General features: G+C 43.0%; 1 protein-coding gene and 1 long non-coding RNA gene across 4 annotated transcripts in view; one reads left to right on the top strand and one right to left on the bottom strand.

Moving 5' to 3' along the window:
- Nucleotides 1-23,155, bottom strand: part of LOC309532705 (uncharacterized protein) — a 187,706-nt gene that overhangs the window by 96,708 nt on the left and 67,843 nt on the right. The window lies entirely within an intron of this gene.
- On the top strand, nucleotides 4,099-22,945 carry LOC309532728. Its single transcript, XR_014219982.1, has 3 exons — nucleotides 4,099-5,300; nucleotides 5,457-6,349; nucleotides 22,890-22,945. It is a non-coding gene; the product is annotated as an uncharacterized lncRNA (long non-coding RNA).

Here is a 23,155-nt window from a genome sequence, read left to right as displayed (position 1 = left end):
TTGGGTGACACAAGGACAAAATTACTATACTTAATATTCTCTTGTACATGTAATTAGCTACACATGTTTTTACTTGCGCTGCATTTCCTTATGTGAGATGCATCTGGTGGCGAAAGAGCCATCAGACCTGAAGCACAGCTGAGAACGGCAGTGCAGCACGTAAGGCTGTTTCTAACACTACACTATGGTCACAATCCGCACAACCACCATGGAAAGGAAGGAGGAAACTGTAGCGCTCTCCTTCAGCTCCCATCGATTTCAATAGGACTTAACTGTCTTATTTCATAGGGAACTTGGCACCGAACTGGTAAACCTATATAAATGATACTTCGGATGTAGAACAAAGTTTTGCCCCTCAACACACAATTTGTTTCCACATAAAAAATAAAAATAACAGTGCATTGAATTAGTCGAATTAGTGAATTAAACACAGAGTATTGAGAGTTTACTTTCCTTTTTTAAAAAATGGGGGAGGGACAGAACAGCTTACTTTAAAATACATTTTCAGCAAATCTAAAGCAGTAAAGATTCACACCTGCTCAGTATCAACACACACTGGCTATTAACACTGGATATTAACATTCATGGGTTTAAAGAGCTATTTGGTGTACCATATAATTAAGATAAAAATAAATATATTTCATATATTTACTCTTAATACTACCTTCATCTTTTCACATTGCTTTAACTTTGCATTATGTTGTATCAAAACTCATTTCACTGCAGCACATTTGAACCCCATTGATATATAAGAAAGTCAATGCTGCATTTTTAATACTTGCTATATTTACGACACATTATATATTCTGTCATTTACTAAGCTGCTTCGTTAGTATCTATTTACAAAACAAAACAGCCACTTTCAGTGTATTGGACAGCAATTCTAAAATAACGTGGTAAGAATTAACGTGACCGTTGTTATGCTTAGCTTGTTGCTATGGCAGTCCCGTCACTGACATCTAAGATTATGCTAATATTTAACAAAACATTTGCTTTTCCTTTAATATTTTATTCCCCATATAAGGCAATAAATAAATATAGGTTCAATAATTATGTATTTCAAAAACTTTACCCTTCTCAGCCTTCTGTATGCTCATCTGCTTACTTAGGTGTGCAGCCTTGTCATGGAATGATGCCCAACTAATTTTTATAATTTAGATAACGCTTTGTATCATTGAGTTTTTATGCTAGCCCGTTTATATGCATTCCCCCCATTTGTACTGTTTGGAAGGTTCCAAAAAATACCCTTCCAGAAAGACTTTGCTCTTGTGGTATGAATACACTAGATACAATATACCATATAATTTTGGACTGCCTTCTCTTTTATACTCTTCGGAGACACCTAATGGTGACTCCTTTGAAGTTTAAAGTATCTACTTGCAAAGAATTTGTAATGCAATATTTGTTGAGGGATGGTATTCTTGAAACTACTGAGATTGGTTTCAGGATATTTAGCAGAGATTTTAAAAGTCAAATCTAAAGTTACTTAATATTACTTAATGTTGGCTATTGAATCTTTTGTATGTCTGGATTACCAATGTTTTAGGACCCCCCTTTATGATTTAATTATCTAAATTATGGGAATAAAGGCTGAATGAATGCATGAGACAACATCAGCCCTCCATTAAATACACTGGATGTGATTCCCCCATCCTTGTTTTTAGGATTTTCTGCATCTGTTCACATTCCTGCCTATAAGATGTGGGCTTTTGCCTTTCTCACTTTTATTTTTGAGGTAGAAATTTTACTTATTTCCTTTTAAAAATGAAGCACTGTGAGTTCAAAAGTTATACAATAGTAGAACTCTACCCTAGTTTGATGCACTTAGCAGTACAATCCTATACGTTGAGTTCAGTGGAGCTTACTGCCAGCCAATTGTGTATAGCAGCCTAAAGAAGATCAGCATGGTGAAATACTTGACAAGTACTTTTGAAACCTTTTTAATATTTGAAACGCAGTGATCTATAAACCGAAAACTACATAAGTAATAAAATCTTATAAATTTACAAGCTTTCCTCAGTGAATTTTGTGTATGACACATGGACACACAAGGTGGGCCTGGACACTTAATTTCCCCACTAATTGTAATCTTGCTTCAAAAAAATGACGCAACAGGGCTGATAGCAAAAAATATTATTTTAAAATTATTTTTAAGCAACTTGCACATTTATTTTCCTTTCAGCAATTACAAATATTTATGCATTGAACCATAACAGAATATAAATAAATATGCAAAATAAACACGTGCTATGTGTTAAAAACTGTGTGGTTCAGAAAATTGCTCAGAACTGCAGGTTGTAAATAATTCTTCTCAGTTCATTCTAGACCAGCCTATTTCAAATTTCACCAGTAAGTCAATTGCAATGTTTTTAAAAAGCCTTCACCACAGTAAGTAATGTTAATTATACAAAGTACCAAATTCTGGACTCTTCACCTTTTAAAAATGGAAGCATTTACAAAGATACAGTATAATGCAAATTGGTTGATACACTTACATTATATGCAGTATTATATTAATGTGTCATGAGGCTTTCATTCTAAAATTTGTGATAACAAACTTGAATGCTCTTGCTTGGGCTTAAGGCTCTTTCATTTCAGTGGTGTTGCTTATGAATAAGGAGCAAGTTTTATTACCTTGTTTCAATAAATAATTTAATGCCCATTTAGAAGGGAATTATAACACGGACTGTTTTACAACTAGCTTCAACCTTCACTCTGCCTGCACTCCCATAAACAGACAAGTCCAAGTACTGACTCCAGCAAGAGAGATCCCAAAACTGAGATTTAAAAGTGCTTAATTTTGGCTGGATTTGTGTGTGAGAGACTTCTCTCTCTCTCTCTCTCTCTCTCTCTCTCTCTCTCTCTCTCTCTCTCTCTCTCTCACACACACACACACACACTTAGAAGGACACACTTAGCAGGCAACTAGTTTTGTTTTTTTAAAAAAAACCCTCTATATATGCACGTGCAGTTTTTCTGCACAGGTAGCGATCAAAATAGCTTTCTGATCAATTAAGAACCCGTATTTACTAAACAGCCAAAATGCTTTATATTCTGTCAAGGTAGACCAACATATATTGCTTTTTCTTTGTGTTATGTTAGATAGAAACACATTGACATTTTTATTATAGCACAATATACATTACAAAACATTGTGGGAGGGAGGGGGAAATAAAGAAATGTGGTGAATATTAATTGTAGGGGTTTTTTTTAGTTAGGAAACAAGCTATGCAATATATAAACATAGTTTATACACAGTGGGAAAATTACTGTAATATATTTTCAAATATAACTTTGCAAATGGATGTATAATAAGAATAGGTCTCCACTATGGTGATATTAATTCTCTAGAACTCTTCACTCCCATTAATGGAAGCATATGAAAATAATAGAAAAGAAAATACCAAAAAAACCCACCTTAATTTGAAATTAATAATGGTTATACATGAGAGAAAGAAATGAAATCTAATACTAATAATATTTCCCCTTGACATCAGATTTGCAGCAAATGCCAGGTTTAACCACTTAGACAAAACTTCTCTTTGCTTATCCTCTTTTTAAAACACATTAACTTTAACCACATTACATATTTTGTAATCTAAAAATATACAGATATACAACCTAAAGGATCATAAATATTAAGGAAAACACTTCATTTTGGATTTTTTTGGAGTTGCCACAGCTTTAAAATTATTTAATTTATTTATCATCTGTCTTTGATTAATTAGGTTGCCAATAAATAAAATTACTTGAGCTTGTGTACTGCTACATTTCTGTGGATATTTAATTCATAGTTACTGAATGTGAGAGGCCTTGGTATTAAAGTGCAAGGGTCATTATCAGTACTTGCTATCTTCAATAGTTATTTAAATATAGAGTGTCCGCTGTTAGAGTGATCAGAATGCAAAATGGCTTTAAAATAGTTAACAAGTTCAAGCCCCATCAGTACTGTGAAAAATCCCAAAGTTTAATATATACTGGCTATGGATTGAATTGAATTTGGGATTTTCCACAGAGATGTCTTGTATGAGTCGATGAGCATTTTGAGTGGAAAGCCCCATTGGGTGAGCAGGGTTCTGCTCAGTGTCTGGATCACATTTGATTCCTAATTTTAGATGAAAAATTATTCGTTGTTTCACCACAAATACAAATTATCTGCCAGCTTTGGATGCAACCTTGAAAGAAAGGTATATTTAAATTGTTTCCCCTTAGATCTGGCAAAGGGAACTGTATGACCTGTACAATTAAGTGTACTTTAATTTCAGCCTCAGTGAGAACTACCAAGTAAGTCCATAAAAACATGTGCCCCCTACATTTTCCTGGCCACCACAAAAATCAGTAATGCTTCTTATATACAAATGAGTAAACACAACACTTTTTGGTTTTTCCAGAGCAGAAACAACAGTTGACAATATTAATATCTAACGTCTCATTTAAGAAAATAAAAATGTTGATTTATTTCCCAGGGTGTGCATACAAGTTGAATATAAGCATTTTGCTAAGGGCTTAAAAATCTATTGTTACCAAGCCAAGTGCTGTAGAAATAAATGCTCTTTAAAATCACTCTGAGAAATCTATTAAAATAGTTCTTTTGGGTTAGGTATGACATATGAGCTAGTTTATAAAAATAACAACAGCTAGATGTTATGTGTATAATTTGGTTGCTGTTCAAAGCATGATTGGTCCGGTCCCTGAATACAAGCACAACCTTGTCATTTATAAAGGCACAATCCTTAGTTTTATCTGCCAGCCCCGTAACTGAAATTAATGGGAGCCCTGCTGTACACGAAGAGCATGACAGTGCCTTGTTGCTTTTTCAGAGCTTCCATTCATTTCAATGGAACAATCCTATGCACATTTACTTGAGCGTAACCTTTGACCACCTGTGAGATTCATTTCAGAGTAAAAATACCTAAGGTTCTGCTAGTAATGTCATATAAGGCAGGTTATGAAACTAACTAATTGAATATAATAATTGATTAAGTTCATGTGAATCAGAATTGTAGACCCTGGGGTCATCTAGTCCCCTGTGATGCAGGAATTCTGCCGACAGCCATTCCTGGGTGGGTTGGAGCCACCAGCCTTCTGGTGAACAGCCAGATGCCCTGACCCATTGCGCCACAATATCTTAGACCAGGCTTCCTCAACCTCGGCCCTCCAGATATTTTTGAGACTACAATTCCCATCATTCCTGACCACTGGTCCTGCTAGCTAGGGATCATGGGAGTTGTAGGCCAAAAACATCTGGAGGGCAGAGGTTGAGGAAGCCTGTCTTAGATCCAAAGATCCGGTTGCAAGCAGTGGTGTAGCATGGGGGGTGCAGGGGGGGGCCGGCCGCACCGAGCGCAACATTTGGAGGTTAGGGTTAGGGGGCGCAAATCCACGGGTTAGGGGGCGCAAATTACTTGCCTTGCCCCGGGTGCTGACAACCCACGCTACGCCACTGGTTGCAAGAGTGGATAACACTTCCACTTCTGCTGGAAGGGGTGCAAGTTGGCTGATATTCACTCAGTCTACAGCCTCACTGAGCCCTCCATGAAGCTTAGGAAAGAGCTGTAGCTCAGCACGCAGAAGTCCCTGGTTCAATCTCTGCCATCTACAGATAGGGCTAGGAATGTCTCCTGTCTGAAACCTTGGAGACCCAGTCAGTGGAGGCAGCACTGAGCTGGGTGGACCAACGGTTTGACCCAAAATGAAGCAGCTTCCAGGGGATCTGCTGAAGAGACTGTCCAAGAGACGGGAGGCTGCAGACAGAGCAGGTGACACCAGCAGAAATGCTCCCTCCAGCAGAAAGGCACGGTCTCACTAGAAATGTATCTGATTTCCTTCCGTGCGCGAAATGTCAAATGACTTTGGAACCTATATTCCTACCCAATATTGACTATAATTTTATACGTACCTACGAAATGAAAAAGTGGGGAGCTATCGTGCAAAGCTATTCTAGGTGATGTTCCACACGGCTGCAAAAGCTGAGACATAGTCCTGTCTCGACAAAAGGGATGTCACAGGAGCTGTGAAGACATAGGTACATTTTGATCTGCCTCAACCAAAATGTGATCATTTTCAGCAGGACTTGAGTTGTGTCCGGACAATGGAGCACTGCGTGAAAATGCTGCGTGGCTAAGTGAAGTTGGAACAACATTGCTGTTAGTACAACTGATGAGACTATGGAAAAGAACTGGCTCAGTGAAGCTGTGAAGCTGAAATTCTTAATAATGTCATTATGAGTCTTTTTATAAGACATAAGGTTAAATCTATTTTCCTGCTATACTGATGCAATACTAATGAGGAAACTCGGGAAAGGGCCAGAGGCCACGTCAGCAGATGCATAAAGTGGTCACCTAAAAGGGTAAGTTATATATGCCCTGAGCAGAAAGTAGTTTCCCCCCTCTTTCTTTTAATTTATTTATTTACTTTATTCAAACAAAAAAACAAAACAAAAAACCACTGTATGGCCACTTCAGACAGCTGCTGGATATTTATTATCGGGACTTTTCATTGCTGTTATTTTTGCTGCTACAGATTTACTTGTCTGCAATTTATTATGACAGAATTATCCTTATGCAGTTTCATTGTGCTTGTCACTTTCTTGATTTTTAGGCTACCACATAAAACAATTGTTATTGGCAGTGACAAAAGATTTCTTGTTAAGCTTCTGAAAATGTCAAGAAAACTGTATAGGAAAAAGTCACCAAAACTATAAGTCAGAAGCTTATCCATTATACACAGACAGTTAACAGAATACATACAAAACCAAACCAAAACCATTTTGATGCAGGAGGGAGAGAACACACCCTAAAGGAGGTAGAAAAACTTTAAATATTAATTAAATAATATTGTCTGTGGTCTGCTTCATTGCATCAATACTCTGTATTACATATTGCATCAAAATATACAAAGGGGACTCCTTTTTGTAAAAGAAGGCATTACATGAACCATAGAAAGATCAGACCCTTTCAGAACTCCAAATTTGTGCCATGGGGCTCTAAGCACTTTATAAATAGAAGTAATTCTTAAAGAAAAGGGGTTATGTGCCAGGTAAAGCGTACTCACATCACAGAGTCTTTTTAACAGTAGAATAATTTTTGCAACTTTAAAATGAACATAATAAATATTTCCAGGTTTTTCTACACTCTTAAGTAAAGCAGGTTCCACAACCTTCCTGCCCCCCCAGCATTTTTCAAAAAAGTATATCTTTTGCTTTTTTACAAAATGTTGAGGAAAAACCAAAGCTTGTGGTTCTATTTCCCTGTCCAAACTAAATTCAAAAAGCAAATAACTGAAATGCCCCACTGCCTAAGAAATGCAAGTGTAAAAAGCAGTCACTTTTATATTGCATATAACCAAGAAGACAGTTGCCAAGTGTACGTTGCTTTTCCTTTGCTTGTAATTATCATAAATTTTAATTAGTCTCTACTTCTGCTGCATTTTCTTGTTTGGGATAAAATGATTGAACAGAGGTATTGTTTTACATCACATGCAGGTAGTTTTTCTTTCTGCATGTTACTTTCTAAAAAATATGCTGTACAAAGCATTTTTTATCATAATGCTGGGAAATCTTCTGTTTCAATCCTTTATTCACTGTGCTGGTGAAACTATAGAACTCCCCTTCACCCAGGAACTGCACTAAGTTGAAATGAAGAGGGATTAAAAAAAGATAACCAATAATATATTGAAAGTTAAGCATTTTGTTTTCTCTAAACAGAACAGATTCTGAGTGCTAAAAGGGCTATAAGCCTTTGGTTGTGCAAATTCTCAACATTTCTTCAGAGCAAATGGCTACAATTAAATCAACAGCTCAGTAAATATATTTATAAATGACTTCCTTTAAAAAAGTAGTTTTATAATTGCATATGACAACTATCATTCAGCATTATCACTGCAAACTATAAGAGCTCTTAAACCTCAATACATTCATCTTTCTCAAACTAATCATTTAGGAAGCTAAGCAGCTCTTCTTCTGCTGGATGGGCCGCGAGGCAGCAAAGGCTGTGAGCAAGCCAAGGGAAGCCTCTGAAGAACCGGTCTCTCCCTTTCCTCCACAGCACCTGCATTCTGGGTGTACTGAACGCTTGCCTCTTCATGGGAATGGGAACACAGGTTGTTAAGAGACCTCCAATATTATCCTACTTCTATTATTTAACCTCACTAATTAAATGTCAAGACTCTACATTTCTGCATGCTGAACAGCAAGTTATAGCTCATAATACAGTATTTATTGATTTGAAATGGAGAATATCTTAGCTAGTACATTTGAGGTTCTATTTATACTACCAAATAGAATAAAAAAATTCTGGCTATTGCTTGGTGTGACAAAATTGGAGCCAACAGCAGTTGAATAGAACCGTCTCTATCCCGGGGTACTACAGATATGTCTCTGCTTTCCAGACTGTTTTGGAATTTAATCACATAGTGGCAATTTCGCACCGATCAGTGAAAGTGGGCTGGGTCTCAGTCAGTTTTATTGCACATAGCCAAGTGGGCTGGGGGCTCTTACCAGCAGATCAGGGCTGGGCAGCGTTCACCAGGCCTCCAAACACAGAGGGGCGAGGGAGGCCGGAGGTGGGTCCCTTCTGCTGAGCTCCCCTCACCCTCTCATTTCTGGGAGTCACCTGCATTGGGAAACCAGGTGAGCAACGCTGCCCCATTCCAATCTGCCCCACTAAACCACTACTGGTTCTTGCAGAATAAACCCACTCCCCTTTCATATTGGACTTTCTGTAGTAAGGAAAGTGTGGCAATTGCTTGACCCCGCATCATAGAAAGGAATGCTCTGTAAACAGCTGATATCATATAATCTTCCCGAAAACAAATCAGGATGAATGTTCAAAAACAGGTCTTCTGGAAGCAACCTCAGTTTGGAACTAATGCAGAAAATTGTGACATTAAACTTCAAAATAAAAGGTGTGGTTTATGTAGATTTCCATCAGCTATTTTATCACACCCCACAGGAAATCCTTCACTGGGATCCACTTATGTAATTGTGAGAAGAAGTATGTAAAATAGGTGATTATAATACAAGTATAAACTTGATAATTCGGTATTGGAAGGATTCTCCTACATTCTGTAGGTTCCCTGATGATTCTATGTATGTAATTTGTTATATTACGTAATATATGTTATTTTAGTTTTTCACTCAGAAAGTATTTTGTTATTTTAAAAATAATGTAAATGTCTTCTGAACTGCTTGTTTTCTATGTATTTCACTGTCTGGATCCCATATGTGCAGGAAAAATAAACAGCTAACACTAATTCTATATGTATATAAGGATAAAATTTTGTTCTTTAGATTTTCCCCCCTTTTGTTCTTTAGAATTTAGCTACAGTTCCAAAAGATACATTTCACTTAATTTCTCTTAATTTCCACAACTCCCATTTCAATATGACATCATTCTAGTAAAGCCCTAAGATGGATGGTTTTCCATGGTATGTTACAATTCAAGATTATTATTTAAATGTATGCTGAGGAAATATCATACACCATTTCCCTGAAAAGCTGGAAGACACTGCACACACTTTTAAACAATATATTTGCAAGACAGATTATCTGCAAAGCACCATAGTTCAGGTTTTTATGCTGCTTTAATTTTACACACACACTTCAGTGTTCCAAACAGAAACTATTATCATATAATTGTTTATCTTTCACAAATCACAGTGAGGAACTGAACAATTAAATTTTGCAAACAACCAATCTAGCAAAACTAGTTTAAAGTATTTTTCACAGAATGTTAACAACAACCTACTTCAATTTTGTGGGTGTAAATGTTGGGTATTGAAGTGTTTAAAATTATATAATCCTGCTGCTCTGCCTTTCTATGCTCGCACGTGCCTAAATTAGTTCTCCATTTTGTGGTGGCCCTCCGAGAGCAATTCCTATTGAGAAGCGAACAAAGGCCATGACCTCTGGGTCAGAGTGTAATGCAGGAGGCATGACCTCCTCTTTGTTCAGATCAGCACTGTTTACTTTGCCTAAGTAAAGATCACCAATACATTAACTAAAGAGGATTAAAGGGGTCATATCCTCAGCTCAGACAAGTGGCAGCCCTCCTTAGCCACCAAAATCATTTGACTTTTGCTTTTGGAAACTTTATATACACACACGTGCGAGCACACAAACATCCTTAAGTGGTTTTTAAAAGGGAGAGAGAAATAACTGAAACATTCATTTTTAATTGTTGGTGACTTACGGTTTTTAAGAAAAGCATATTCTGAATATACATTCCTACATTCTTATTTTTCAAAATACAAATAGGATGATGATGATAAACAGAGCAATTTGCAAGATGATTTTTTGGGTTCTTCTAACTTCACACTCAATAATCTAAGGCTAGTTAGAAATATGGCTAGTTTAAATTTATATGCATTCGGAAGAAAAATTCACTGATAACATTGGTTACACAAAAATAATTTGTCATATTTGCATGCCATACAACTGCATAGCGGTAAAAAAAATGACGTTTGGGACCTGGATCCACAATTTTCCAATAAAGGGAAGCAATGCCAAGCGCAGCATGAAGTAACGCCAAGTCCTGAATCCCAGGCACACCTGGATGTGGTTGACTGCCTGTCCCCCTGCCCCATTCCTGCCCAGGTGAAATGAGCCGTGCCAGTAATCCCCAGCTGGGAGCTACAGATCGGCAGTGCCCTGCTGAAGTCTAGCAGCAGAATCTATGCGTGTGGCTGGGAAGTATTGGAGCTCCTGCCCCCCAGATACAGGAGAAGCAAGGCTTCTGGACTGTGCGTCAATGCCATTCAACTCCAGGGGAGAGGGCAAAGCAGTGGCCTGCAGTGCAGGACAGCACAGGAAGATCTTGCAGTGGGATCTCAGGGTGAAGTGGTTCCTGTTTCTAAATAACAGAGGTGATTTTTTGTCTAGAATGAACGGATGAAACAAAAACCCTGCCTCGTCTGTTCCAATACGCTGCCTTCTCCAGGATGATATGGAAGCGCCTTCCAATTAATTATGAATTGTTGAATTGACCGGAAATAGGAATGAGCTCAGTGTTCATTCAGTTAAAATATTTCTATACCACTCTTCAATTAAAAGTAAATATAAATCCAAGTTGTTTATTTAAAATAAATAAATACTCAATATGGCAAATATGCCCACCCAACCACTTCAGTCTGTGAAACTGCTGCTGTGACAGGAGCCACATAATGTGAATTCTACTTAAAACATTTTTTCAAAGCAACGATTCAAGATATGTAGAAATTACATGTGTTTTATTTCTTTTTAGTTACTATTGACTTTAAATATCTTTTGAATATTTTAAATACTTGCTTTTAATGGTTTTTATTGATAATTTTAAGAATTTGTTTTATATATTTGTAAACCATTCAGAGGATTACACACACACACACACACAATCAAGCAGCATATAAATTTTGTTGAATAAATAAAATAAAAATGCTTCCTTAAAGGTGATGTTGGAGATTCCCCACGAAAGTGAAATCTTCAGAAATTGAAGGATATGCCCAGACTTTCACTACCCTGATCCATCTCCCACAAGAGGCTCTCGACAAGAAGTGAGTAAGGCTCTTGGCTCCCCAGAACATTTCACATTCTGTTTTCACTGTTGCGGGAATTTCCCCACAAGAGGCCAACTAAATTAAATCCCAGTTTACCTCACCTAACTTTTCCTCCTGCAAACAGCCACATCAAATCATAATATGACACATATTAAATGGCTTCATAACAGTAAAGCATAGGAGCCTACTCTTAGCGGCTGAGGGGTCTTGGGTCTTATTTCTCAGTTATTATGTAAATCTCTGGGTTATTTGTGGGGCATAGGAATTTGTTCATATTTTTTTCCAAAATATAGTCCGGCCCCCAACAAGGTCTGAGGGACAGTGGACAGGCCCCCTGATGAAAAAGTTTGGTGACCCCTGGGCTAAAGGTAAAGGTAAAGGTACCCCTGCCCGAACGGGCCAGTCTTGACAGACTCTGGGGTTTGTGCGCCCATCTCACATCTATAGGCCGGGGGCCAGCGCTGTCCGAAGACACTTCCGGGTCACGTGGCCAGCGTGACAACGCTGCTCTGGCGAGCCAGAGCCGCACACGGAACGCCGTTTACCTTCCCGCTGGTAAGCGGTACCTATTTATCTACTTGCCCCCGGGGGTGCTTTCGAACTGCTAGGTTGGCAGGCGCTGGGACCGAGCAGCAGGAGCGCACCCCGCCGCGGGGATTCGAACCGCCGACCTTTCGATCGGCAAGCCCTAGGCGCTGAGGCTTTAACCCACAGCGCCACCCGCGTCCCGACCCCTGGGCTAGGTTTACATAATAACTGATAAATAAGCCCCAGTTGATGGGGAGTGGGGGAACAGAGAAGGGGCAACAGCAGATCAGAATACAAAAAGACATTAAAAAGAAGGTGTTCAGTAAAATAACCAATCTTCTTACCTCAAGGAAAATTAACCCAAATCTACATCAATATCATCTATATGTATTAAATTGTGAGTGGTGGCTGTGAGTAATATGGTGGAACAACTTGCCTGGTAAATCATAAACATCTCCTTATTCCTTTTCCAGGCAAATTGTTCCACCACTTTGGTATCTAAAATTTCTCAGAACTTGTTGAGGGAGGGGAAATTTTGTACTCATTAGCTGTAGCAAATGGTCCAATTTTTATTTTTATTTTTTTTTGCTCTCTGCTCTTAAAACTACTGTTGTACCAAAAAATTCTTTTGCGTTTTTTCATCCATTCTCCATCAGTTAATGAGAAAAGAAACTGCATTCAAAAATTATCAAAAGGGGTGGGATATTTTGGTGAAATGCTAGGTGACAGTCTGTGTTCTGCCTCCCCTGCTTGGAGGGGGCCCCCGGTATTTGTGCCTCTCCTTCATTTCCTTCTGCAAATCATCTCACCCGTGGTCTGCACTCTCAGGGTTCCCACACTTCAGTTAAAGTCTGGGGAGCCTGAAGAGTGCCTGGGAATTTTTTGCTGGAAAGCAAAAATACTCACACTACCCTCAGCCAGCTCATAATGGTAAGGTAACCTCCAAGCTCACCACCTGCCCAAATTCTAAAGAAATTCTAAAATGCCCTGAGAACGAGGGAAGAAAACTTTCAAGAAATTGGAAGGTGGATTTCAACACTGGGCTCTTTAAAAATGTTGTTGAAAGCATGCTTGCAACAGTGTGAAGAAGGCCTCAGCCTCCTGGCTTCCCATCCACTAGCACATCATGGATGGCACACACTGCATCTAAAGTGGTAGCAAGCCACTTTGAGCATTTGCAGGACTGTTAAGTGTGCTGAGAGTTGCCCGCCAGAGTGGTGCATGCTGTAGTTATCTCCTGCTTGGACTACTGCAATGCGCTCTATGTGGGGCTGCCTTTGAAGGTAACCTGGAAACTACAACTACTTCAGAATGCGGCAGCTAGATTGGTGACTGGGAATGGCCGCCGAGACCATTGGCTCCCAGTACGTTTCTGAGCACGATTCTAAGTGTTGGTGCTGACCTTTAAAGCCCTAAACAAGCCCTGAAGGAGTGTCTCCACCCCCATCGGACACTGAGGTCCACCTCCGAGGGCCTTCCGGCAGTTCCCTCCCTGTGAGAAGTGAGGTTACAAGGAACCAGGCAGAGGGCCTTCTCGGTAGTGGCGCCTGCCCTGTGGAATGCCCTCCCACATATGTCAAGGAAATAAACAACTACTGTACCTGACTTTTAAAAAACATCTGAAGGCAGCCCTGGTTAGGAAAGTTTTTAATGTTTGGCTCTGTTTTTAATATACTGTTGGGAGCTGCCCAGACTGGCTGGGGAAACCCAGTCAGATGGGTGGGGTATAAATAAATGATGGTGATGATGATGATGATGATGATGAGACCCCTATTCCCCTCAGAAAGCTACAACTCCTGCAGTAGTTGAACAAACTCCTCATTTTTCTAGGGAATGGTGAATGTAGCTCTGTGAAGAAAAAGGGCTCTCCTAAAAATCTCTAAACAAACTACAGTACCCATGGTTCTTTGAGTGTTTAAAGTGGTTTAGATATATAGTGCAGATGGGGCCTAGTATGGCAAAATGGAGGTTCCAGGATGTGGGCCAGGCTGGGAGGTGGCAGGGAGAGACTTCTGTGGCAATAAGAACAGGCATGGGACATATATAGTGCTTTAAGAGCAGAACAATAACGGCACATTCAACCACCTCATACAATTAACGAAGTAAGTGCAAAATTCGCCCCTGCCCCCCAATTTGGACATTTCTGTTAAATCCTCAAGGCTCCTGGAAAAGTATGGAAAACAGATTTGCAGTTTTGAAAAGAGACAAATAGCCCTGCAAAATTGTAGAGTGACTCTCAGCCCAGCCTAGCTTCAAATGTGTGTCCTTATCCCTTCCCTGCCCCGCCATTTATCCACTCCAAATTGCTGCACAAGTTGCCTTTTCAGCCAGAGTGGTTCAAAATATGTACCTAGTAGCCACATGTGAAAATTGATGCAGGAAAAGCTGTCTGGGGGAGGCATGATTTGAGAATGGAGAAATGGTGGGTGGGTGAAGCATTAAAGGTACACATAAAGGAAGACACATTCAGCTCTCCTGATATTTCTTGAAGATTTCATTTTTTAAAATCCTTTTTTAAAAAGTTAACGTGCAATACAGTATGGATTTCATGCCTGGGTTGTACAATTCTGGCTCAATAAGGCCGGGTACATACAAGCTTTGTGTACCTACATGCAGCTCCTTTGCTCTCATTTGTCTCCACTTCTTATTGTGAGCAGTAATACAAACCAGGAACTTGCAAAAAACAGTAGGTTCCTGTTACATGAGGACCAGGAACTATCTTTAATGGCTTGACTTTTTTATTGCAGCTTGTTTGGAAGTCATTAACCATAGATCCTGGTTCCCATGTAACAGGAAGCGATAGTAAATGAAGCAGCTTCCTGGCTCATTTTTCTGTTTCCATGAAGGACCTGAATATGGTGACTGTCATGTGCATTCTGGTTTCTGGTTTATTAAGCCAGATATGATTGCGCAAATGCATCCAATGTAACAAGCATGCTAATATCTATACTGGACTGTATTTGAAGACTTTTAGCTGAGTTAAACACACACCACATTATCCCATAACTTAATTTGCATTCGTTAATTTCATGATAACGGGTCACTAATATTTTGGTGTTCTTTGCTTCCACAGAAAACTTCGTCCTGAGTTGTTAGTTCATCCAGAGCCTGGGATCCAAACATTCTTTCTCAATATGGTAGTGATATTTTGAAAATTTTAATTTACTTGCCAGAATAACAGTTTGGTCCCTGAAGGCAAACAGTGGTGAATCCCTCTACTCAAAGAGATGCCACACTACTTTGTGAATCTTTTCTATTTAAAATCTTATTTCATGTACTTCTTGAAATTTGTGAACTCTGCCTCTTCAGTGCGGACATGCACATTTGTAACGATATTTTTAAAAAATGCATAATCACACAACGATTTCCTTTTAACAAAGTGAATCCGCTTCCTCAAATCACATGCTCACTGAATAGTATACTACTTGGAATATTATGTTGAAATATGCATTCATTCTTCACCTGGGAAGTATGTGTCAATATTTGTAGCTTTGTAGAAATTTCAGTTAATCAATCTGCTGCAAATAGAAACAGTTTATTTTCTTTCTATTGTTGCAAGTAGGTAAACTGTTACAGTATAATGATGAATCAAGACCACTGGCTTTGCTTTTTTTGGTGTTGTTACTGTTAAAGATAGGATTTATGGGGTTACCACAAGCCATTTAATACAGAATATTTTAAATGGTTTGTGGCCATATTCACTTGGAATTAAATTCCACTGGTTTCAGTAAGATTCAATTCCAGGTATGTTTACTGCAAGGAAGTAATATTATTCATTGGTTGGTCAAACTAGCTGGAATGACATTTATATCTGCTGATAAATACCATTTTAAATTAAGGCCGTCTTTTGAAATCACTACACTTCTGCAGGGTAAGGGACCTTGCTATTTGATGTTTTCCCCTGAATAAGTACCTTTTCATCACAAGCTAGTCAGTATAATTGTATATAGAGCCCTTAACAACTTGGGAATGGTTACCTATGAAATCACCTTACCCCACATGTACCCACTCAGCTGTTTTGATTGGCAGAATTGGCGCCACTGCAGGTGCCACATAATGCCCATTCTGCATTTGTAAGAACGTGATTGTTTAGCATGGCAGTGCCTGCACTGGGGAACTCCCTGCCTATTGCGATCAAGCAGTCACTCTCACTGTACTCTTTTCTGTGCCTGCTAAAAATGTTCTTGTTTAGACAAGCTTAGCCAGACGCTTAGAAAGTTGCGGTAATCTTAACCTGTTTTAGTATTTTAACTTTTGTATGGTTTACAGAATGGCCATATTTTTTCCTTGATTTTCTTGTCTTATATGTTTGCAAACCACTTTGAGGGGTTTGTTTAACAATCAAGCCTGCTCTTCTTTAAGTACTTTAAACTCAAACTGTCACCGAGCAGAATATTTTATTATCTGCATTCCATAATTAACTTCATACATGCTATCCTATTTAGATGAAAATCCACACTACCTATAAAGATATGAATGAGGTTGCCCTTGTATATTTTATCACCTTAAGATTTACTTTTGAAATGTTCTCCTTTGTATGTACTAACACTGTCATATACTGAAAAGCATGGAATACTTTTAGGTGAATGTTTCAGAAAGCTGATTAAGCAAAATTCTGTATACTGTACACTGAATTAAGGTGGCAGTGGGCTCTGCGGCATCACCATTGCAAGGGGGCAGTGGGCTCCGCTGCATCACCATTGCAAGGCGGCAGTGGGCTCCGCTGCATCACCGTTGCAAGGCGGCAGTGGGCTCTGCTGCATCACCGTTGCAAGGCGGCAGTGGGCTCCGCTGCATCACCGTTGCAAGGTGGCAGTGGGCGCTGCTGCATCACCGTTGCAAGGCGGCAGTGGGCTCTGCTGCATCACCGTTGCAAGGCGGCAGTGGGCTCCGCTGCATCACCGTTGCAAGGCGGCAGTGGGCTCTGCTGCTGATTCACCATTGCAAGGCGGCAGTGGGCTCCGCTGCATCACCGTCACAAGGCGGCAGTGGGCTCTGCGGCATCACCATTGCAAGGCGGCAGTGGGCTCCGCTGCATCACCGTTGCAAGGCGGCAGTGGGCTCTGCTGCTGATTCACCATTGCAAGGCGGCAGTGGGCTCCGCTGCATCACCGTTGCAAGGCGGCAGTGGGCTCCGCTGCATCACCGTTGCAAGGCGGCAGTGGGCTCCGCTGCATCACCGTTGCAAGGCGGCAGTGGGCTCCGCTGCATCACCGTTGCAAGGCGGCAGTGGGCTCTGCTGCATCACCGTTGCAAGGCGGCAGTGGGCTCCGCTGCATCACCGTTGCAAGGCGGCAGTGGGCTCCGCTGCATCACCGTTGCAAGGCGGCAGTGGGCTCCGCTGCATCACTGCTGCAAGGTGGCAGTGGGCTCCGCTGCATCACCGTTGCAAGGCGGCAGTGGGCTCCGCTGCATCACCGTTGCAAGGCGGCAGTGGGCTCCGCTGCATCACCATTGCAAGGCGGCAGTGGGCTCTGCTGCTGATTCACCATTGCAAGGCGGCAGTGGGCTCTGCTGCATCACCGTTGCAAGGCGGCAGTGGGCTCTGCTGCTGATTCACCATTGCAAGGCGGCAGTGGGCTCCGGTGCATCACCGTTGGAAGGCGGCAGTGGGCTCCGCTGCATCACCGTTGCAAGGCAGCAGTGGGCTCTGCTGCATCACCGTTGCAAGGCGGCAGTGGGCTCCGCTGCATCACCGTTGCAAGGCGGCAGTGGGCTCCGCTGCATCACCGTTGCAAGGCGGCAGTGGGCTCTGCTGCTGATTCACCATTGCAAGGCGGCAGCGGGCTCCGCTGCATCACCGTTGCAAGGCGGCAGCGGGCTCCGCTGCATCACCGTTGCAAGGCGGCAGTGGGCTCCGCTGCATCACCGTTGCAAGGCGGCAGTGGGCTCTGCTGCATCACCGTTGCAAGGCGGCAGTGGGCTCCGCTGCATCACCGTTGCAAGGCGGCAGTGGGCTCTGCTGCTGATTCACCATTGCAAGGCGGCAGTGGGCTCTGCTGCTGATTCACCATTGCAAGGAGGCAGTGGGCTCTGCTGCATCACCGTTGCAAGGCGGCAGTGGGTTCAGCTGCATCACCGTTGCAAGGCGGCAGTGGGCTCTGCTGCTGATTCACCATTGCAAGGCGGCAATGGGCTCTGCTGCTGATTCACCATTGCAAGGCGGCAGTGGGCTCCGCTGCATCACCGTTGCAAGGCGGCAGTGGGCTCTGCTGCTGATTCACCATTGCAAGGCGGCAGTGGGCTCTGCGGCATCACCGTTTCAAGGCGGCAGTGGGCTCTGCGGCATCACCGTTGCAAGGCGGCAGTGGGCTCTGCGGCATCACCATTGCAAGGCGGCAGTGGGCTCTGTGGCATCACCATTGCAAGGCGGCAGTGGGCTCCGCTGCATCACCGTTGCAAGGCGGCAGTGGGCTCCGCTGCATCACCGTTGCAAGGCGGCAGTGGGCTCTGCTGCTGATTCACCATTGCAAGGCGGCAGTGAGCTCCGCTGCATCACCGTTGCAAGGCGGCAGTGGGCTCTGCTGCTGATTCACCATTGCAAGGCGGCAGTGGGCTCTGCTGCTGATTCACCATTGCAAGGCAGCAGTGGGCTCCGCTGCATCACCGTTGCAAGGCGGCAGTGGGCTCCGCTGCATCACCGTTGCAAGGCAGCAGTGGGCTCTGCGGCATCACCGTTTCAAGGCGGCAGTGGGCTCTGCGGCATCACCGTTGCAAGGCGGCAGTGGGCTCTGCGGCATCACCATTGCAAGGTGGCAGTGGGCTCCGCTGCATCACCGTTGCAAGGCGGCAGTGGGCTCTGCTGCTGATTCACCATTGCAAGGCGGCAGTGGGCTCCGCTGCATCACCGTTGCAAGGCGGCAGTGGGCTCTGCTGCTGATTCACCATTGCAAGGCGGCAGTGGGCTCTGCTGCTGATTCACCATTGCAAGGCGGCAGTGGGCTCCGCTGCATCACCGTTGCAAGGCGGCAGTGGGCTCTGCTGCATCACCGTTGCAAGGCAGCAGTGGGCTCTGCGGCATCACCGTTTCAAGGCGGCAGTGGGCTCTGCGGCATCACCGTTGCAAGGCGGCAGTGGGCTCTGCGGCATCACCATTGCAAGGCGGCAGTGGGCTCTGCGGCATCACCATTGCAAGGCGGCAGTGGGCTCCACTGCATCACCGTTGCAAGGCGGCAGTGGGCTCCGCTGCATCACCGTTGCAAGGCGGCAGTGGGCTCTGCTGCTGATTCACCATTGCAAGGCGGCAGTGGGCTCTGCTGCTGATTCACCATTGCAAGGCAGCAGTGGGCTCCGCTGCATCACCGTTGCAAGGCGGCAGTGGGCTCTGCAGCATCACCGTTGCAAGGCGGCAGTGGGCTCCGCTGCATCACCGTTGCAAGGCGGCAGTGGGCTCTGCGGCATCACCATTGCAAGGCGGCAGTGGGCTCCGCTGCATCACCATTGCAAGGCGGCAGTGGGCTCCGCTGCATCACCGTTGCAAGGCGGCAGTGGGCTCCGCTGCATCACCGTTGCAAGGCGGCAGTGGGCTCTGCTGCTGATTCACCATTGCAAGGCGGCAGTGGGCTCCGCTGCATCACCGTTGCAAGGCGGCAGTGGGCTCTGCTGCTGATTCACCATTGCAAGGCGGCAGTGGGCTCTGCTGCTGATTCACCATTGCAAGGCAGCAGTGGGCTCCGCTGCATCACCGTTGCAAGGCGGCAGTGGGCTCTGCAGCATCACCGTTGCAAGGCGGCAGTGGGCTCCGCTGCATCACCGTTGCAAGGCGGCAGTGGGCTCTGCGGCATCACCATTGCAAGGCGGCAGTGGGCTCCGCTGCATCACCATTGCAAGGCGGCAGTGGGCTCCGCTGCATCACCGTTGCAAGGCGGCAGTGGGCTCCGCTGCATCACCGTTGCAAGGCGGCAGTGGGCTCTGCTGCTGATTCACCATTGCAAGGCGGCAGTGGGCTCCGCTGCATCACCGTTGCAAGGCGGCAGTGGGCTCTGCTGCTGATTCACCATTGCAAGGCGGCAGTGGGCTCTGCTGCTGATTCACCATTGCAAGGCAGCAGTGGGCTCCGCTGCATCACCGTTGCAAGGCGGCAGTGGGCTCTGCGGCATCACCGTTTCAAGGCGGCAGTGGGCTCTGCCGCATCACCGTTGCAAGGCGGCAGTGGGCTCTGCCGCATCACCGTTGCAAGGCGGCAGTGGGCTCCGCTGCATCACCGTTGCAAGGCGGCAGTGGGCTCCGCTGCATCACTGCTGCAAGGTGGCAGTGGGCTCCGCTGCATCACCGTTGCAAGGGGGCAGTGGGCTCCGCTGCATCACCGTTGCAAGGCGGCAGTGGGCTCCGCTGCATCACCGTTGCAAGGCGGCAGTGGGCTCCGCTGCATCACCGTTGCAAGGCGGCAGTGGGCTCTGCGGCATCACCGTTGCAAGGCGGCAGTGGGCTCTGCGGCATCACCATTGCAAGGCGGCAGTGGGCTCTGCGGCATCACCGTTGCAAGGCGGCAGTGGGCTCCGCCGCATCACCGTTGCAAGGCGGCAGTGGGCTCTGCTGCATCACCGTTGCAAGGCGGCAGTGGGCTCCGCTGCATCACCGTTGCAAGGCGGCAGTGGGCTCCGCTGCATCACCGTTGCAAGGCGGCAGTGGGCTCTGCTGCATCACCGTTGCAAGGCGGCAGTGGGCTCTGCTGCTGATTCACCTTTGCAAGGGTCAACATGTTTCTCTCCTTCCATCAGCTCAGTTGCACAAAAAAGAATATATTCAAATATTGTCCAAATTGGTTATGCTCACTTAAATCAATTTCTATTTTAGATCTCCAAAATGGTAAAATGTAATATGGGATTGCAGAATTTATATTTTGCTATCTATTGCTCTATATCTCAGCTCATCTAATCACTCTCTCTCTCTTTTTTGAGCAAACATGCTATATTGTTCAAGTCTAATATTCATGAAAATTATGGATGTTATATTTTAACAAAAACATTCTTCATTATCATACCATAATTGGTAAATATTGCCATTGTTGCATATTCAGCATTCCATAGCACAGCAAAGGAAACTATTATTCTTTAGTTTAGAAAATATCCTTCTGCCGCTGCTTTTTTAAAATGTAGGTGGTATATAATGATGCAAATATTCACCGATTATTACTGTGCTATTAATATGTTCAACTGTTAAAGTAATTGCTTATCTGACATGAATTATGAATGTGTTGTCAATAATATCCTAAATAATCACAACTATTTTAATGTTAATGTACTTTTCAAAAATAATCTTCAGTTTGGAAAAAGGCCAAGCTAGTATTTCTTCACGCAGTGGGGAGTGGAAATCACTGGTGTTACCTATTATTTAAAATATGACTCAGGCTACAAGCGTTGCACACCTTGCTTGGGATTGCTGCAAAGGAAGAAGAACAGCTACCTTCCAGAAAATAGGATGGTCTTTCCATGTATCACTCTAAAACACGCAATGATGGTTGCATCCAATTTAGGCATCTGGCTCTAATAATCCCTTCTTGATGCAATCCAGTGCCTTCTGGGATGAATGGGGTTTAAGGATAAGTTCAATGAGTTTCTATAGAATGTATTATTTATTTTGTTAGATCAAATAAATAGCAGTCACCCAACGGAAATCATTCTCTGCATTAACCTTCTCTAGTTTGCACTCTTTTTTTCTGCCAATCGATACAATCTGCAGATATTAAAAATCAGCATTCTCAGTCAGAAGCAATGGTTTACATAACTATAGTATAAATATTTTTTTAAAAAACTTTCTCTTTATTTATGGTCTTCATTTTTTAGATACCAAAAAAGGCTAGGATGTAGTGCAGTTCTGAGATCTCCATCCTTGACCAAGGGGAGATGGGGGAGAGAATGGCAGTGTGGGAGGCGTTCCCATTCCCCAAAACGAAGGAAGAGAGAAAATGGGGCTCCGCTTGGTTTTATGGCAAGACCTCCTATAGGCATCATTGTCTGTGAATCATTGTGTTGAATTCTTAATATATTGCTCCACTTTATCTAGCAGGATACCTTTGCAAAAGTTTATTGATAACTGCTGAGAGAAGAAATAAGCATATTTAGCATTGGGTGTGTGTGTCATGTTTTATAAAATCACAGAATCATAGAGTTGGAAGAGACCCCAAGGGCCATCGAGTCCAACCCCCTGCCAAGCAGGAAACACCATCAGAGCACTCCTGACATATGGTTGTCAAGCCTCTGCTTAAAGACCTCCAAAGTAGGAGACTCCACCACACTCCTTGGCAGCAAATTCCACTGAACACACCTGGCTTCGCTAGACCTGGCATAACAGGTCTAGCCAAGAAACCCTTGTAGGGGGTTTCTCCCTTAATTATTCTGTCTCTGATTCTTAACTCCCACAATGAAAGGGTCAAAGTGCCAGCAGATTTCAAGTGTTTTGCCAGCTTGTAAGACAGTGTGCCCCCACGGGGATATTATTGGGCTTGTGCAAAAAGTTATCAAGGCTGCCTGAGAAAATACTCAGCAAAGCTAATTTGGGACAGGCTAAAAGGTTGGCCTGTGAATACCCCAAGCCCTGGATTATTATTATTATTACTATTATTAATTGAATTTATATACCACCCTTTGTCCAAGGATCACAGGGTAGTTTGCCATATAAAAACACTAAAATGCGTATCATCATAACAATGGCATCAATGATACCTTCTCCCAGTACTTCCTAATTGTTTCAGATGTCAATTACATGTCTTACATAAAGGGGCTTAGGGCACTATAGCTTTCCCAGTAAATAAAATTTTTATAACAGACCTAGCCCCTTCCTTAAACCAGCATTCTTTGCATAATGATACTGTTTTGATCTTTTTTCAGGTGCTGCAAGCCTTCCATTGAAGACAATAAATTGGACTCATAATAAAATAAAATAAAATAAAATAAAATAAAATAAGCAGACATCAGAAATGGCCTAAATAGATCAACAAAGGCCTGATACAAAGAATAGCAGAAGAAGAATAGTCTGCAACTGATGAAGACCACCAGATTATACAAAATCCTAGCCATTCCTGTACTACTTTCTCCCAGCAACACATTTAAACAGTAACTAATTACCACGTGGAACTGATTCTAGCACCTTCCGA

The sequence above is a fragment of the Podarcis vaucheri genome (assembly GCF_965113315.1).
Source record: "Podarcis vaucheri genome assembly, chromosome: 5".
Classification (NCBI taxonomy): Eukaryota; Metazoa; Chordata; class Lepidosauria; order Squamata; family Lacertidae; genus Podarcis; species Podarcis vaucheri.
The sequence above is the reverse complement of the archived record's forward strand: the minus strand, read 5'-3'. Positions and strand labels throughout refer to the sequence as shown.